Source organism: Pseudophryne corroboree, chromosome 2, assembly GCF_028390025.1.
Source record: "Pseudophryne corroboree isolate aPseCor3 chromosome 2, aPseCor3.hap2, whole genome shotgun sequence".
Lineage (NCBI taxonomy): Eukaryota > Metazoa > Chordata > Amphibia > Anura > Myobatrachidae > Pseudophryne > Pseudophryne corroboree.
In genome coordinates this window covers 708,060,477-708,080,439 of record NC_086445.1, presented here as the reverse complement: position 1 = coordinate 708,080,439, position 19,963 = coordinate 708,060,477, and the positions used below count along the sequence as shown (strand labels likewise).

Below are 19,963 nucleotides of genomic sequence, written 5' to 3'. Positions count from 1 at the left end.
GTCAAGTATACTATCTTTGTGCTGCATTATTGTGCGCAGTATATAGTAGGACAGTGCAGCATTTTGGTGACTAGCAGTATACATATAGTACAGTACAGTAGGCCATTGCTGTATCTTGCAGCTCTGTGTAAATTCTAGTATCCTGATCAGTGCTCAATATCTGCTGCATTGTTGTGACCAGTATGTATACTGTACTGTGCGACGTGTGTTATACACCTGGTGATTTTATATATCATGTAATCTGTACTGAGCAATGTGTGAGATACACCTGGGGATTATACACCCTGTATACTGTACTGTGCAACGTTTGTGATACACCTGGTGATTATACACCCTGTATACTGTACTGAGCGATGTGTGAGATACTCCTTGGGATTATACACTCTATATACTGTACTGTGTGATGTGTGAGATACACCAGGGGATTATACACCCTATATACTGTACTATGTGATGTGTGAGATACACCTGGGGTTTATACACCCTATATACTGTACTGTGCGATGTGTGTGATACACCTGGTATTTAATTATACACCCTGTATACTGTACTGTGCGACGTGTATTATACATCTGGTGATTATACATCCTGTAATCTGTACTGAGCGATGTGTGAGATACACCTGGGGATTATACACCATATATACTGTACTGTGCGAAGTGTGTTATACACCTGGTGATTATACATCCTGTAATCTGTACTGAGCGATGTGTGAAATACACCTGGGGATTATACACCCTATATACTGTACTGTGTGATGTGTGAGATACACCTGGGGATTGTACACCCTATATACTGTACTGTGTGATGTGTGAGATACACCTGGGGATTGTACACCCTATATACTGTACTGTGTGATGTGTGAGATACACCTGGGGATTATAAACCCTGTATACTGTACTGTGCAACGTTTGTGATACACCTGGTGATTATACACCCTGTATACTGTACTGAGCGATGTGTGAGATACACCTTGGGATTATATACCCTATATACTGTACTGTGTGATGTGTGAGATACACCTGGGGATTATACACCCTATATACTGTACTGTGTGATGTGTGAGATACACCTGGGGATTATACACCCTATATACTGTACTGTGCGATGTGTGTGATACACCTGGTAATTAATTATACACCCTGTATACTGTACTGTGTGATGTGTGTTATACACCTGGTGATTATACATCATGTAATCTGTACTGAGCGATGTGTGAGATACACCTGGGGATTATACACCCTATATACTGTACTGTGTGATGTGTGAGATACACCTGGGGATTGTACACCCTATATACTGTACTGTGTGATGTGTGAGATACACCTGGGGATTGTACATCCTATATACAGATGTAGCCACCTTTATCTTGAGTGGCCGCGGCGTTTGTCCCGTTCGACCATACGCAGCGTACTGTGGCGTAGCGAGGCGCGCCAACCACAGAGAGGCTATCTAATCGCACGGAGACAGACATTTGACGTTTGGCGTTACCTTTACGTGTAATACCTGCGATCAGCCACCAGATGTCGCTTTTTACAATCACCACTGCGCATGCGTGTGGTCTCCCGTAAAATACAATACTGACATACATAATAAGGACTACTTTACTAAGGCGTCTCATTACGCTGCATACAGTAAATACTGTACTCATTACGCTGCATTATTTAATACAGTACTGTATATACAGTACGACACCGACGCAAATACTGTAGTACAGCATACAGTATATGATCCATCTACAATACTTTATAAATACTGTATGTGAGCGTCCAAGTCCCGCAGACAAAACACAGTACTGTAAAACCAGTAGTGTACACTGTCGCAAATGGATGTGTGTTACAAGTTCACTATTGCCTCTCAAGATTAGGAATTTTCTACAGTATGTTATCGTCCTAATCCCGTAGCCATTACAGCATAATCAAAACCAACGGATTTATACATTTGTCTGCGGCGAAGTGGTGAAGTGTTTCGCTTCCTATACTCAGAGTCCAGGGTTCGATTCCTTAAGTACGAATGCATGTTACTGTAGTTTTTTTCAGACACTTTATTATTTTTTTTATTCACATACTGTAAACCAGGGCATACAGTAGCTGCATGAGCGGTTCTATGCGATCGAGTCCGGTGTACCATAATGTGCAGGTTCTATGCAGGTTAAGGTTCTATGCTCCGTACACAGTACACATACAATTCTGTAGCTGGGCAGACTGAATAGAAATGGCTACCACCTATGACTCCTTGCCCCACAGAGGCCCTAGGCTACGGAGCAAGTAATAGTCCAGATTGTACAGACTATGGGGCAATGCTGAAGGAGCGTCACAATCCCCTAGCTAAAATACACAGTATGCATATTATGGTACACCGGACTCGATGACATACTGTAGCACACTGGCAAAATGGCCGCCGCCCCTGAACCCTTGTGCAGGTTATGGGGCAATGCTGAAGGAGCGTCACAATCCCCTAGCCAAAATACACAGGGGAGGGATAAGCTACTGTAGGATTGCATACAGTATTACGGTACACCGGACTCAATCGCATAGCACACTGTCAAAACGACCACTACCCATGAACCCCCACCTCCTGAACCCCCACCTCGTGGCAGGCAGCAGTTGGGTATGGAATGAGAAATGGCATAAGCTGTGCAGGCTACGGGGCGATGCTGAAGGAGCGTCACAATCCCCTAGCCAAAATACACAGAGATACTGTAAGCGAGGTCTATGCACATTACAGTACTGTACGTTACACCGGGCTCGGTCGCATAGCAAACTGACAAAACACAAGTTTTACAGTACATACAGTAAAGCAGGCCAAAGCTGCAGGAGAGTTTCTACTGTAAAGGTTCTATGCACCGTACGGTAATGTACACATACCTGTACAATTCTATAGCAGGGCAGACTCAATTGAAATGGCTACCGCCTGTGACTCCTAGCTCCTAGGAGGCACTCAGCTATGGAGCAAATAACAGCACAGATTTTGCAGGCTACGGGGCAATGCTGAAGGAGCGTCACAATCCCCTAGCTACAATACACAGGGGTGATAGAGATAATCGAGTGGCTGGAGGGGGGTCCCCTTGATTTAAGGGGCCCCCACTCCTCCAGGGTACTCCGGCCAGGTGTGACTAGTTGGGTATTTAATTCCATGGCCGCAGGGACCGGTATAAAAGTCTCCCCCGGCTGTGCATTATCTGTCCAGCTAGTGGAGCCCAGTGCTGATTCAAAAAATATGGGGAACCCCTACGCTTTTTTTGTCCCCCTTATTTTTTGCACCAGGACCAGGCGCAGAGCCCGGTGCTGGTTCTAAAAAGATGGGGGATCCCGTGTCCATTTTTTCCGTATTCCTGCCGGAATTCGACTGCAATTGCATATACAGTACTGTACCCCTTAATGTCACTGCTTACAGTATACAGTATTTAGACATGAGCTTGTGTACAGTATCTGTCATGAGGTGCTTTTTTCACTGACACTATAACTTTTTTCTATTGTGATATACTGTACAGAGGCGGCAAACTAGCCAAACGGGAATAATCAGCTTCTGCAGAATAAAATGAGATGCTACAGTACATGCCTATATTCTGTGAGTGACTGCGGCTCTATGAAATTAAATCAGAAAATTTAAATATGAAATGCATTACTAATGTGTGGCATTACTGTACTGTATGTGTATAAGGTGTACTACAATATTTTCTGGTGTAACATAAGGAAAGGGCACTACTGCATGGTCTAATGCAGTGGTTCTCAAACTTGGTCCTCAGGACCCCACACAGTGCATGTTTTGCAGGTAAACCAGCAAGTGCACAGATGTATTCATTACTAACTGACACATTTTAGAAGGTCCATACAGTAGGTGGAGCTAATTTTTTCACTTGTGATTCTGTGAGACCTGCAAAACCTGCACTGTGTGGGGTCCTGAGGACTGAGTTTGAGAACCTGTGGTCTAATGTAAATAAAGATGAATGTGGTGGGGTGTAATGTGAATAAGGGGCATTACTGTTAGGAGTAATGTGGTACTATGATATGATGTCATGAGAATAAGAGACACCACTGCATGATATAATGTGAATAAAGTTGCAGTACTGTGTTGTGTCATTTCATCTTCGGGTATTATTGTGTTACCATGCCCCTTCCCAGCAAGAACATACTGTACACTGTTTTGGGCTGGCACTAAATGTGCACATTGTTCTTATTTAGATTATAGGGGGTAGGAGCGCCAAAATGGGTGATGGTGCTGGGAAAGGGGTGCAGGGTTAGAGGCGGAACTACGTAGCATCTGTGCAAGAGGGCATCAGCCAAAATCTAGCCTAGGGCATCATGTTGGTCAGGTTTGGCTCTGATAATACTGTATACTGTACTCTTACTGTACTTTGCATTCAATACAGATACTGTTTGCACACAGGTTTTACATGAATCATTGGCAATGCTGCAGGAGTGTCTCATTAGGCAATCTAAAATATACCACGACTATGGGTGGGGATACAGTAGGGAAGTTCTGTCACCATAAGCTGTCTGCTGTGTATAGCATATTTCCATCTGAGATGCATTTGTGTGTTTGTAATAAGAAAAAAACATTTTACTGTACATTTAGTGGATACAGTATTTCTCCCCCATAATGACGTATCATACTGTACAGGTACCCTCATGTACTGTACCGTACCATACTGTAAAATTGAATATTTATTGGAAAAACATCAATATTAATGTAAAAATAAAGTATTACAACATCCGATTCCATGTACTGCACTGATCAAAATGTACAGTACTCTTATTCAGGACTTATAAAACTGAAAATAACTGTTCATACAGTACACATCAATAACATTACTACTGTATAATATTCTACATTAGTTTATGCAATAATCAGACAAAGGCAATTTTATCATTTTTTTTAATAATGCACCAATTTAAAATTTTAAACAGAAAATACAGAACTACATATTTGTGGCTTGACCATTTCTTTCAACTACAACAGGTAATACTTTATACAGGTGATTTATATAATTATTACAATGTTCAGGTGTGAGTACTTCTAGCCAAAATTTCTTTATCCCATCCACCAGTTGCTGTTTTGTTGTTGGCTTTGCAACACTCCTAACGTACCTCTTCAATTGAGCCCACACTAATTCGATTGGGTTCATGTCTGGTGATCTATATAAAAATAAAAAAAAAGCGTATAGAAAAAATTAATTACATTACAGTAAATAGAGAAAATGAAACATACAATATTGTACTGTTTATTAAACGAAAATTTTTTTTACAGTACTAGAGTGCTATCCAAAATTTTACTTGTACACTGTTGAAAGAATACTCACTCTGGTGGTGTGCGTTCCCAATTCATACCTTTCTCTTCCATAAATTTGGCTGAGGCGGAGTGTTTAGGATCATTGTCTTGGAATATCCTATGGTGAGTTGGGTAATATTTATTCACAAATGGCACCATACATTTCTCTACTATTGTTTCTTGGAAAAATTTCTTATCCATGATTCCTACAGAAATCAAAAAATGTTGTTCATTAATAAGCAACTCCTTTTATTGTGCAGTTACACGTACTCTACAGTACAACATGTATTTTTACAGAACACAGGCACAGAATAAAGTATAGTACTGTACCTTCGAAAAATAATAGGGGACCAGCTCCTAATCGTGATATGCCTCCCCATACATGGACTTTCAATGGATGCTTTGGGCGTGGTTTTAAAGAGATATGGTTACGTTTCCTGAATGACATTCTGGAGAACCGCTCAAGGGCAACAGACGATTCATCTGTGAAAATGACATCATCAAATGTTTCACCACTCTCAATCCATCGCCGTGCCTGTTCCACTCTCTTTTCTTTATTCACATCTCTTATCATTGGAGATATCCTGTGAAGAGCCAAAAATAATGAAATCAGATACAGTTATGAAATTACAGATTTACAGATTACTGTATATACAGTAGACTGTATGTGCAGTATACTGTATTATATACCTACTGTATACATTAAACTGTACATACAGTACATTAAGTTACATACAGAGTAATATATATATATACATACTGTACATACACACAAACACACACACACAGTATACAGTATGTAATCATCACAATAAGCCGGCAATGCTTCATTGCTGTCTCTGAGTGCCTATACAGTAGGTATCTCTTTTGGGATAGAATATATACAGTATATACACACACACATACTGTATATAGTATAAAGTACACACTCTGTATAATGATTTATGGCATTATTATATCACGTATCAAGGGATTATTAACAGTGCATTTACTGTATGGTTTATACTGCTTTCAGTATTTTACCTTGTTGCGCCAAAGGTCCATCCCATTTTCCGTCGCATCCTTCTGATGCTGGTGGCCGATATGTCCAGGTCATACTTGGAATGGAGAATTCGTTTAATTTGCAGAGCAGTACGCTCATCATCCTCATGAGTTAGTTCCTCCACAATTTGTTGCACTCTCCTACAGTACAATACAGTATGAAAAATATGATTTCATGAACAGCACAATCACAGTTACAATTGATGAAGTTTTTATTTTATTTCAAAAAAATTGTTTATGGTATAAAGCAAGTCATTTAAACATTACAGTAGTGTACAGTACGTACCATGTGCATTTTGTAGGAAATACAAATCTGGGCGTTGTTCTCTCGAATGCATGATAGCGCACCGTTTCTAAAGTGACTATAATGCCACTTTCCTTGAGCCATGCATGGATCTCTTTGATGGTTTTATTTTCTTTTTTCATGTTGGCGATTATCTTGCTCATCGTTTTGTTGATAGTTACTGGCATGTTGTCCAACTATAATTCCTGTATGGAGAGAAAACATTTGTGAATACTGTAGTCTAAAATTTACACATCTGAAAATGCATAAGAGTTTTATGATAGAAGTTAATACTGTACATGTTTACTATCCAGTACCTGATGTTCAAATTTAAGTATTGTATACTGTACAGTACTGAAAATACAACTTCAGTGTTATGGACTGCAATTAGTTTCCTGTATGAAACAGATACAGTACAGTAAATAACCCTCCTTGGAAGTGCATGGGCCCTGTGAGACTTACAGTAGTGTACAGCATAAGGGTCGACTGACATGATGTACAAGCATTACATACAGTACATGTCAGTACTGTATGTAAATTCTTCAATTATTGCCTAACAACAATGCTGCTTACTGTATATTAAATACTGTAGGCCTAGAAATGTGCATCTCAATATAGTAGTTAAAAACACAGGGGCCTATGTGGATAAGCGAGTTCTATGCACACTAAAAATGGCCACCGACCGTGAACCCCCAGCACGTGGCAGCGCTCGGATATGTAGTGAGATACAGTATGGCATACATTTCACACTCCAGGGGGCAATGCTGAAGGAGCGTCACAATCCCCTAGCTCAATTACACTGGGATAAGCGAGGTCTACTGTATGCACATTACGGTATACCGAGCTGGATCGCTTAGCAACCTGACAACATGGCCGCCGACCGTGAACTCCCAGCACGTGGCAGCGCTCGGATATGTAGTGAGATACAGTATGGCATACATTTCACACTCCAGGGGGCAATGCTGAAGGAGCGTCACAATCCCCTAGCTCAATTACATTGGGATAAGCGAGGTCTATGCACATTACGGTATACCGAGCTGGATCGCTTAGCAACCTGACAAAATGGCCGCCGACCGTGAACTCCCAGCACGTGGCAGCGCTCGGATATGTAGTGAGATACAGTATGGCATACATTTCACACTCCAGGGGGCAATGCTGAAGGAGCGTCACAATCCCCTAGCTCAATTACACTGGGATAAGCGAGGTCTACTGTATGCACATTACGGTATACCGAGCTGGATCGCTTAGCAACCTGACAACATGGCCGCCGACCGTGAACTCCCAGCACGTGGCAGCGCTCGGATATGTAGTGAGATACAGTATGGCATACATTTCACACTCCAGGGGGCAATGCTGAAGGAGCGTCACAATCCCCTAGCTCAATTACATTGGGATAAGCGAGGTCTATGCACATAACGGTATACCGAGCTGGATCGCTTAGCAACCTGACAAAATGGCCGCCGACCGTGAACTCCCAGCACGTGGCAGCGCTCGGATATGTAGTGAGATACAGTATGGCATACATTTCACACTCCAGGGGGCAATGCTGAAGGAGCGTCACAATCCCCTAGCTCAATTACATTTGGATAAGCGAGGTCTATGCACATTACGGTATACCGAGCTGGATCGCTTAGCAACCTGACAAAATGGCCGCCGACCGTGAACTCCCAGCACGTGGCAGCGCTCGGATATGGAGTGAGAGATGGTATACATTTTAAAATACACCGGGATAAGTTGTACAGGCCATGGAGCAATGCACAGGGACATTCATCATTTACGTACAGTATATAAATAATTGTAAACCGTAAATGAAAGAATTACCGGTCAAATACTGTATGACGAAACTGTGTCAATGAGCTGGAACAGTATGGCCTGTGAAGAAGTTTTCGAAGGCAGAAACGGAGAGCAAATTATCAGGAGATTTCTGAAAGGTCGGAGAAGATCCACACAGCAAGTCTGCTTACGAGGAAACAGCTTTGCAAAGTGGGTAGCGGGGCGGTGACTGAGACGCTCTTTTATTCACATTCACACAAAAGGAATTCTTACCGCTGTGATTGGTGCCAATATAGGCGCATTCATCCTTACACCAATCACAGAGCATACTGTACTTTTGAATGTGAATAAAAGAGCGTCTCAGTCACCGCCCGCTACCCACTTTGCAAATCTGTTTCCTCGTAGGCAGACTTGCTGTGTGGATCTTCTCCGACCTTTCAGAAATCTCCTGATAATTTGCTCTCCGTTTCTGCCTTCGAAAACTTCTTCACAGGCCATACTGTTCCAGCTCATTGACACAGTTTCGTCATACAGTATTTGACCGGTAATTCTTTCATTTACGGTTTACAATTATTTATATACTGTACGTAAATGATGAATGTCCCTGTGCATTGCTCCATGGCCTGTACAACTTATCCCGGTGTATTTTAAAATGTATACCATCTCTCACTCCATATTTGAGCGCTGCCACGTGCTGGGAGTTCACGGTCGGCGGCCATTTTGTCAGGTTGCTAAGCGATCCAGCTCGGTATACCGTAATGTGCATAGACCTCGCTTATCCCGGTGTAATTAAGCTAGGGGGATTGTGACGCTCCTTCAGCATTGCCCCCTGAACTGTGAAATGTATGCCATATTGTATCTCACTACATATCCGAGCGCTGCCACGTGCTGGGAGTTCACGGTCGGCGGCCATGTTGTCAGGTTGCTAAGCGATCCAGCTCGGTATACCGTAATGTGCATAGACCTCGCTTATCCCAATGTAATTGAGCTAGGGGATTGTGACGCTCCTTCAGCATTGCCCCCTGGAGTGTGAAATGTATGCCATACTGTATCTCACTACATATCCGAGCGCTGCCACGTGCTGGGAGTTCACGGTCGGCGGCCATTTTGTCAGGTTGCTAAGCGATCCAGCTCGGTATACCGTAATGTGCATACAGTAGACCTCGCTTATCCCAGTGTAATTGAGCTAGGGGATTGTGACGCTCCTTCAGCATTGCCCCCTGGAGTGTGAAATGTATGCCATATTGTATCTCACTACATATCCGAGCGCTGCCACGTGCTGGGAGTTCACGGTCGGCGGCCATTTTGTCAGGTTGCTAAGCGATCCAGCTCGGTATACCGTAATGTGCATAGACCTCGCTTATCCCAATGTAATTGAGCTAGGGGATTGTGACGCTCCTTCAGCATTGCCCCCTGAACTGTGAAATGTATGCCATATTGTATCTCACTACAAATCCGAGCGCTGCCACGTGCTGGGAGTTCACGGTCGGCGGCCATGTTGTCAGGTTGCTAAGCGATCCAGCTCGGTATACCGTAATGTGCATAGACCTCGCTTATCCCAATGTAATTGAGCTAGGGGATTGTGACGCTCCTTCAGCATTGCCCCCTGGAGTGTGAAATGTATGCCATACTGTATCTCACTACATATCCGAGCGCTGCCACGTGCTGGGGGTTCACGGTCGGTGGCCATTTTTAGTGTGCATAGAACTCGCTTATCCACATAGGCCCCTGTGTTTTTAACTACTATATTGAGATGCACATTTCTAGGCCTACAGTATTTAATATACAGTAAGCAGCATTGTTGTTAGGCAATAATTGAAGAATTTACATACAGTACTGACATGTACTGTATGTAATGCTTGTACATCATGTCAGTCGACCCTTATGCTGTACACTACTGTAAGTCTCACAGGGCCCATGCACTTCCAAGGAGGGTTATTTACTGTACTGTATCTGTTTCATACAGGAAACTAATTGCAGTCCATAACACTAATATTAAGCCCACTCCATTATCCACTCCTCCCCTGTGTATTAAACACCCCCTACCACCCTGGAAGTCATGTACCAGGGCCCCTTCATTCAGCACAATGCCCCCTTCTACAGTTTAGTGTTCTCCTTCCTGCCCCATCTGTGCAGTAAAGGAATAATTAGCAGAAATTATTTCTCCAGGTCCTACTGTACATACTGAGCGAAAGATAGAACCCCCCCTATCCCCCGCGGAGCATCAAAGCTGCCGCTGATAGCTCCCCCCACCCCTTCCGCTGGTGAGTGGGTAGGGGCCCCAGTGCATTGCTGTGTCCAGGGGCCCACACTGCTGTTAAGATGGCTCTAGTAATTGAGCTAGGGGATTGTGACGCTCCTTCAGCATTGCCCCTGGACTGTACCATACTGTATCTCACTCCATATCCAAGCGCTGCCACGTGCTGGGAGTTCACGGTCGGTGGCCATTTTGTCAGGTTGCTAAGCGATCCAGCTCGGTATAACGTAATGTACATAGACCTTGCTTATCCCGGTGTACTATGTGCAGTAGTACTGAATGATTGCTATCACTTGTGGTGAAACACCTATCTTATCAAATACAGTAACTACTGTACAGTATAGTTGTTCGCACAGGTGATGGTAATCATACTGTATATTTAAACTGAAGTCCGTAACAGAGCATTCTGTCCCTCCTGCAGAGGTTCTTGTTGGGAGGCACAGGGAAAAAAGGCAAATACTGTACAGTATTTGCACTTTACTGTTGTGCACTTTATTTGAAAATGTACAGTTGTTTGCTATTTTTAGCATGCTGTGCTTTACATGTTTTCTTATTGTGGTTTTTATATTTTTAGACAAAAGACAAAGAATGCAGACTACCAGATTTTACGGGAGTGCCAAAACCCACCCATCAGTGGCACAGAAACTTGCTGCAGTAGTCCCACAAAAGAAGAAGAAAACTGCCAAGGCGGCTCAGAAAGAAAATGTGGTGAAACCACGAAAAAATGCCAAGGCAAAGAATAATACGTTGGAGCTGATATGTGGTGTGGCAAATGATGTAATTGTTCCATCTCCTGCAGATCACAGTGTTCAGCCAATGAATCTGGAAATACCGGTGCAAGAGGACGTGACAAACACGCTGCATCAGGAAGCTTCTTTTTTGGACCATGTAGCCACCCCTGGACAAGAAGACATGACACATTCACCACGAAGAAGGTTGCATTTCACAGATGTGAACACCAAAGTGCAGGACTGCCAGTGTACCTGTCCTGTTTTACTAAAGGAGCTACTCAGTAAGGTGACCAATATGGAGTCAGAAGTTGGTGGACAGGTCAATCAGCTGCAGACCGATGTGGCTGGCCTTAAAGAAGGCATAAAGGAACAGATGGTAGAAGCCATGAAGAAAGTCATTGAACAAACGAGGGAAGAATGGCAAGTTGGAGTTTGCCGCACCATCATTGCAACACACCACCAAGCGGTTCAAGTCAGCGGCCTGGACGACCGAGGCCTGGAGGACCGCAGAGGAGGCCTGGAGGACCGCAGCGGACTGGACGAAGTCAGCGGCATGGACGACCGCAGAGGAGGCCTGGAGGACCGCAGAAGAGACCTGGAGGACCGCAGAGGAGGCCTGGAGGACCGCAGAGGAGGTCTGGAGGACCGCAGCGGACTGGACGAAGTCAGCGGCATGGACGACCACAGAGGAGGCCTGGAGGACCGCAGAGGAGGCCTGGAGGACCGCAGAGGAGGCCTGGAGGACCGCAGAGGAGGCCTGGACGACCGCAGAGGAGGCCTGGACGACCGCAGAGGAGGCCTGGACGACCGTAGAGGAGGCCTGGGGGACGGCAGCAGCGGACTGGACGAAGTCAGCGACTTGGACGACCGCAGAGGAGGCCTGGAGGACCGCAGAGGAGGCCTGGAGGACCGCAGAGGAGGCCTGGACAACCGCAGAGGAGGCCTGGACGACCGCAGAGGAGGCCTGGACGACCGTAGAGGAGGCCTGGGGGACCGCAGCAGCGGACTGGACGAAGTCAGCGACTTGGACGACCGCAGAGGAGGCCTGGAGGACCGCAGAAGAGACCTGGAGGACCGCAGAGGAGGCCTGGAGAACCGCAGAGGAGGTCTGGAGGACCGCAGCGGACTGGACGAAGTCAGCGGCATGGACGACCACAGAGGAGGCCTGGAGGACCGCAGAGGAGGCCTGGAGGACCGCAGAGGAGGCCTGGAGGACCGCAGAGGAGGCCTGGACGACCGCAGAGGAGGCCTGGACGACCGCAGAGGAGGCCTGGACGACCGTAGAGGAGGCCTGGGGGACCGCAGCAGCGGACTGGACGAAGTCAGCGACTTGGACGACCGCAGAGGAGGCCTGGAGGACCGCAGAAGAGACCTGGAGGACCGCAGAGGCCTGGACCACAGCAGCGGACTGGACGAAGTCAGCGACTTGGGCGACCGCAGAGGAGGCCTGGACGACTGCAGAGGAGGCCTGGACGACCACAGAGGCCTGGAGGACCGCAGAGGAAACCTGGAGGACCGCAGAGGAGGCCTGGAGGACCGCAGAGGAAGCCTGGAGGACCGCAGAAGAGACCTGGAGGACCGCAGAGGAGGCCTGGAGGACCGCAGAGGAGGCCTGGAGGACCGCAGAGGAAACCTGGAGGACCGCAGAGGAGCCCTGGAGGACCGCAGAGGCCTGGACCACAGCAGCGGACTGGACGAAGTCAGCGACTTGGGCGACCGCAGAGGAGGCCTGGAGGACCGCAGAAGAGACCTGGAGGACCGCAGAGGAGGCCTGGAGGACCGCAGAGGAGGTCTGGAGGACCGCAGCGGACTGGACGAAGTCAGCGGCATGGACGACCACAGAGGAGGCCTGGAGGACCGCAGAGGAGGCCTGGAGGACCGCAGAGGAGGCCTGGAGGACCGCAGAGGAGGCCTGGACGACCGCAGAGGAGGCCTGGACGACCGTAGAGGAGGCCTGGGGGACCGCAGCAGCGGACAGGACGAAGTCAGCGACTTGGACGACCGCAGAGGAGGCCTGGAGGACCGCAGAAGAGACCTGGAGGACCGCAGAGGCCTGGACCACAGCAGCGGACTGGACGAAGTCAGCGACTTGGGCGACCGCAGAGGAGGCCTGGACGACTGCAGAGGAGGCCTGGACGACCACAGAGGCCTGGAGGACCGCAGAGGAAACCTGGAGGACAGCAGAGGAGGCCTGGAGGACCGCAGAGGAGGCCTGGAGGACCGCAGAAGAGACCTGGAGGACCGCAGAGGAGGCCTGGAGGACCGCAGAGGAGGCCTGGAGGACCGCAGAGGAAACCTGGAGGACCGCAGAGGAGCCCTGGAGGACCGCAGAGGCCTGGACCACAGCAGCGGACTGGACGAAGTCAGCGACTTGGGCGACCACAGAGGAGGCCTGGAGGACCGCAGAAGAGACCTGGAGGACCGCAGAGGAAACCTGGAGGACCGCAGAGGAGGCCTGGAGGACCGCAGAAGAGACCTGGAGGACCGCAGAGGAGGCCTGGAGGACCGCAGAGGAGGCCTGGAGGACCGCAGAGGAGGCCTGGAGGACCGCAGAGGAGGCCTGGAGGACCGCAGAGGAAACCTGGAGGACCGCAGAGGAGGCCTGGAGGACCGCAGAAGAGACCTGGAGGACCGCAGAAGAGACCTGGAGGACCGCAGAGGAGGCCTGGAGGACCGCAGAGGAGGCCTGGAGGACCGCAGAGGAGGCCTGGAGGACCGCAGAGGAGGCCTGGAGGACCGCAGAGGCCTGGACCACAGCAGCGGACTGGACGAAGTCAGCGACTTGGACGACCGCAGAGGAGGCCTTGAGGACCGCAGAAGAGACCTGGAGGACCGCAGAAGAGACCTGGAGGACCGCAGAGGAGGCCTGGAGGACCGCAGAGGAGGCCTGGAGGACCGCAGAGGAGGCCTGGACGACCGCAGAGGGCTGGACGACCGCAGAGGCCTGGATTCAAGTGTGCTGTTGCCAGGAACACCAATGATGACCAGCACACCTGCTCACAGGCCACTTCGCAATACATTCGGAGGCTCTCTGAACAATATTGCCCTGGCTGTCATCTCAACTTCCCTGGACGACCATCTGTACAGAGCTTCAAATGGACATATTCAGAAATATGCATATTCTCTGTTCCAGCACCATGTACGGTACGACAAATACTTGACGTGGGCCAATCGTGTGAACTTTGATGGTTCCAAGGGCAAACTTCCGCTGCCCAAAAATCTGGTACATGACATCATGGCTAGGTGTGAACGCCGCGTGAGGATTGGTGATCCAGAAAAGAGGAAGATAAGGGATACCATAAACTCTGTGCTGAGAACGAAGAGGAAAATGACTTGGAAGCTCGACTATGATGAAACCAGATCATTACCTACCTCCTAGCTTCAGCACATCAGCTTCACACAGCTGAAGCTAAAAAATTGTGTCAATGTACCTGTATGACCTGTACATTTTCTGGGGCTGCATGCACTGTGCTGAATCCACTTGGAGCAGCTCGGTTACTCAAAGGGGAGTGCATGAACTTGGCTCACCACATTCCTGGTAATGTAAGGGCCTGTTACAAGTTGCCCCTTTTATTCCTGTTGATTTTTTGGGCGCTGCTGTATCTATCCAGTAGCAGCCGAGTCCATTGTGCTGTGTCCATCTGGGGCCTTGGGCTGCGTTTCCATCCAGGGGCTGCTGTTGTCAGTCCTCTATTCTGGTGTCCGTATGCGACAGTGTTAAAAAGCAAAAGACAAAAACGAAAAATAATTCAAAAAAGCAAAACCTAAAAATAAAGTACAAAAACCATTACCCCGCACCACCACCACAAAAAAATAAATTATAAAAATGTTAAAGTTGATATTGTTACTGTATTTGTGCTGTTACCTTTTGATTAAAGTACCGTACAGTATGTGTGATGTTGGCTTTATTACAATACAGTACAGTATGTGTGATGTTACATGTTCCAAATGATTTTGTCCGTAAATAAAGTGTTTCTTAAAATAAACATGACGTGGTTTCCAATGTTTGTATTCCCAACTTCCTGTACTGTATAAATTAGTACTACTGTATGATGGGAATTCAATTAAGAGTGGTATACTGTATGTAAAACAACTTGGTTAGGCATCTTGCATTTCATATTTTAATAAAAACCACAGGAAACTTCTATTTTTAAAAGTTTATTGAAGAAAAAAAAGGTGTTTTTTTTTAAATAAAGTTTGAAAGTTAATTAAAACAAAAAAGTAGTTTGTTCTTCGTTACATTCTTTTCTTGTGTATATAGATATCTGTGGGAAAAAAAAAAAAAGTATTAAAGTAAAGACACTCATGTTCATTTGTTTTCCAAGAAAATTTGTGGAACCACACAGCCCAGCAATAAGTCATGCTGGGCTGTGTGGTTCCACAAAAGGCATGCGGTACAAAGTGAAATAGTGGTGTCAGTGGTCAGCACTTTGACACGCTAACATTTGTGGAACCACACAGCAATGGCTGACACACATAAAATGGCTGACACACACAAAATGCCTGACACACACAAAATGCCTGACACACACATGCTGGAGTGAAAACACATGTTTGCCAAACAGTCGACAGCACATGTCGGCCAGATGGCCGACCAAACTTGCTCCAAATCACCCCAAACTGGCCAGAAAGCACCCCAGCACACTCAGGAGGTACTGTACACCACAGCTAAATTAGGAGAGAATTTCATTACAAACAGCCAGATCTTGCAGATTATCTGCCAGATAATTGTATGGTGTACAGTATGCCTATCTTATACAGTAGAAAAAGATACTATACAATGGAGTACAAGAACAAAAATTTTTATTAAATAAAATTAAATTAATCTTAATAAAAAATTAAAAAAGTGGTCCACTAAGAGGTGGACCACCACCCGCAGGAGCTGGATGGCACGCTGCAACTGTTCTGTGGGAAAAAAAGGACAGTATTACAAAACAAATACTGAATACTTTACAGTGTAGTAATGGCAATACAGTACTTTACTCTATATTAGACAATATTGTTATTTACAATGTACAGTACTGTATTGTCAGTACAGTAAATCAAACACTACTGTATGCTGTCGAGGTAATTTAAACATTGCTTTAGTTTACCTCTTGTATAAGTGGGCTGCTGCCTGCCCGCTTCTGGGCCAGCCCACCTATCTTGCCCCTGTCTGGGGCCCCCATAAATAATTGGCACTATATTGGAGAAAAAAAAACATTTAGTCACATTCAAATAGTAAACAATTATTACTGTATACTGTAGGTACAGTATTATACTGTATTGCTGGTATTCAAAATATAAAGTACTGTACAAGAGTTTAGCTTCAATAGGTCATAAACAAATTGTCAAAGGAATAAAACACCACAGTACAAATACTGTAGACATTTACTGTATGTATTAGCAGTCATGACATTTCATGACCGCTTCAGAAAAAAGAGGGTTACAGTACTGTAGGTGGTGTTGTAGGGAGTACTATCCATAATAGTGGACTGTACTCAGAGCCAGCCATAAATAATATGATTCCCTAGTCAAGTTTTTGGATGCTGCCCCCTTGCACAGATGCTATTTCCGCCTCTGAGCCTGTACCCCTTTCCCAGCACCATCACCCCTCAACCATAGCAGTCCTCATTTTGGTGCTCCTCCAACTTACTGTACTGTATGTTTAAAATAGCAACAGTGTGCACATTCGGTGTGCATCCCAAAACGGTGCATGTTCTTGCTGGGAAGGGGCATGGCCACACAGTAATTCCCCAATCTGAAATGACGCCACACAGTACTGCAACTTTATTCACAACATATCATGCAATAGTGTCTCTTTTTCTCGTTACATCATATGATAGTACCACATTACTCCTCAAAGTATTCCCACTTATTCACATTGCATCACATCATATTGCTCTTTGTTCACATTAGACCACACAGTAGTGCCCTTGCTACAGTATATGTTACACAACAAAGTACTGTATACACATAATGCTGCACATTAGTAATGCATTTTGTATGCACAGAATATACTGTAGGCATGCTGCATATCATATTAATCAGCAGAAGCTGCTTGTGCCCCTGGGCATTTGGCAAGTATGCCTATGCCTAGGGCAGGCTCAGACTGGAGATCAGTACGTAATCCCGCTGGACGGGATCCCGGCAGTCAAAATACAGACGCCGGAATCCCGACCACACAATCCCGACAGGGGCGGCGAGCGGAAAGCAGCCCCTTGCATGCTTGCTTCGCTCGCCACGCGGTGGGCACGGTGCCTCGCTACGCTCTACACACTATTATATCAGTAGTCAGGAAACGCAGCATGCATTTGTGTAGTGAAGAGGGTGAAAAAGGAGAGAAAGTACAGTTTGTACTGTAAGGTTATGTCAGAGGGTGTGAAGATGATCAGCTCAGTGTTATACATGTTACAGTAAGTTAGAATACAGTACAGTGCATTATGTATTTCTATTTTATTACCAGGTGTCTCCTCCACTGGTTGGTGACGGACTGTAAAAAGATAAAATACAGTTAGTCATATCAGTTGGACTTAAAGTAATGTTGGAGAAAAAAAATACTGTAATTGCAGTACCAACTATTGCTACTGTACAGTATATTTATTTACCAAAATGGTATTCTGGCTCGTCGTCTGTGGGTAAAAGAGAAGAATATTATAAGATACAGTATACAGTAAAAAGTATAGTAATAGTAAACTAGTGTCCAGGCCTAGTGACAGGTGGGTAAAAAAAAGGTATGCTTGTGACAGGCATGGTGATTCCAAGGGACCCCACCGAGACCATCAGAAAATTTGTGAGTGGCCCGTATGCCGGTGATTATGACTAGACTAAGGTAGCAACTCTTTTTTGCTTTGAATTATGCATACTGTACAGTACTGTACTGTATGTGCATATTGTACAGTACACTTAAAATATTTAGCAGTTACTGTAGTGGTAATTTGTAGTGGCAAATATGAGAATTCTAACTACAGTATATGAAGATACTTCTCTGACAATTACAAATATTACCTACTGTACTGCATTATCGTCTGTAAGTGTAACTACTGTAGATAAATGTTAATGTGGAATGTGATTGGTTGCTACTGTATGGGCAATATCACCAGTTCAAACAAAAACAATCATCTAAAGTCCCCCATCCACTATTCCGATTTGTGCAATTTTTATCCGATTTCTACGCATTTTCCAGAAAAATCTGATGAAAAGTGCTACTCTGGTGGAATCAAATCAATGTCAGTGATAATTCTTACCACTAAATGCCGCCTCATCGTATTCATCATCCTCCTCGGCGGCCTGTTCCAGTGTAGGAACTATGAAAAAACATTAATGAGAAAAAAAAGGTTCATTCCAGGAAATACACTACTTTACACCTAACCGCTAGAATCCTGACTGCTGGTCATGCAAACCCAACCCATTGGTTTAACACAATGTACAGTACAGTACAATACTTTAGTTTACTTACCAAGTTGGGGAGAGGGCTTTTTCTCCCCTTCCTCATCACTGTCAATAATTACTGAGTGGAAAATAAAAAAATATTATAAACAAAATACAGTAGAGTACAGTTACTACAAAATTGCACAGTAGTACAGTGCTACAGGAGGCAGAGATATATTCATAATACAGTAGGAGCAGAATGACTGTCCAGTGGTAGGGGACATACAGTACTGTACTGTGCCTGTATTTAACTCGTGTTGGAGGAGAGGCGATTTCGCACACAGAGGCGAAAAGGGGTCTTCACAGTGAGGTAAATACTGTACAGTACATGTTTGGAATTCCCTGCCTGAAAAGTAATAAAAGTGGACTTGGTCAATACTTTTAAGAATGGGCTTGAGAAAATCCTACTGTACTTACTATACTCCTCCGGCTCAGAGTCCACGTACAGGTAAGTGACATCTGTGTTGAATATAAAAAAAACAAAAAGAAAAGTCAATGGGATTTCTGCAATCAGGATACCGCTGTCGGTCACTTGACTGCTGGAATCCTGACCACTGGTCACGCAAACCCAAGCCATTGGTACTGTTAATAAATCAATGAATGTAGAATGTAGAGTACTGTACAGTAGATTACAATTCTTACCAGGCTGGCCTGAAGGCTCCCCCATTTCCTCCTCCTCCTCCTCGGTATCAATAACGAGGCGGTCTGTGTGTACAAGATAACAAGTATTGTAAAATAAAAAAATTACAGTAATACTGTAGGAAACTAGTGTGTCTGTAACAAAAATAATGATTACCACTTCCAGAGCTCTGCTGGTCAGACGGTGTTGGTGGTGGTGGTGGTGGTGGTACTGTGAGAAAAAACAACAGTGCTGTAAGTGAAGCTGTCAATTTGTAACATGTACTATACAGTATCCAGGACACATGTACAGTAGTGTAACGATGACAGTCACACCAGAATTCTCGTTACACAATACCTGGCAGCGCAGCAGGTGGTGGTGGTGGTGGTGGTGGTGGTGGTGGTGGTGTTGTTGGTACTGTGGGAAAAAAAATAACAGTACTGTAAGTGAAGCTGTCAATTGGAAACATGTACTGTACAGTATCCAGGACACATCTACAGTAGTGTAACAACGATGACAGTAGCACCAGAATTCTCGTTACACAATACCTGGCAGCGCAGCAGGTGGTGGTGGTGGTG

At 45.5% G+C, this 19,963-nt stretch overlaps 1 long non-coding RNA gene across 1 annotated transcript; it reads right to left on the bottom strand.

The window, feature by feature from the left end:
- Window positions 1–18,523: 18,523 nt before the first annotated feature.
- On the bottom strand, window positions 18,524–19,619 carry LOC135051119 (uncharacterized). The gene is made up of 5 exons (XR_010242047.1): window positions 19,563–19,619; window positions 19,409–19,471; window positions 19,184–19,225; window positions 18,795–18,845; window positions 18,524–18,642 (listed from the first exon to the last, which is right to left on the bottom strand). It is a non-coding gene; the product is annotated as an uncharacterized LOC135051119 (long non-coding RNA).
- Window positions 19,620–19,963: the final 344 nt, after the last annotated feature.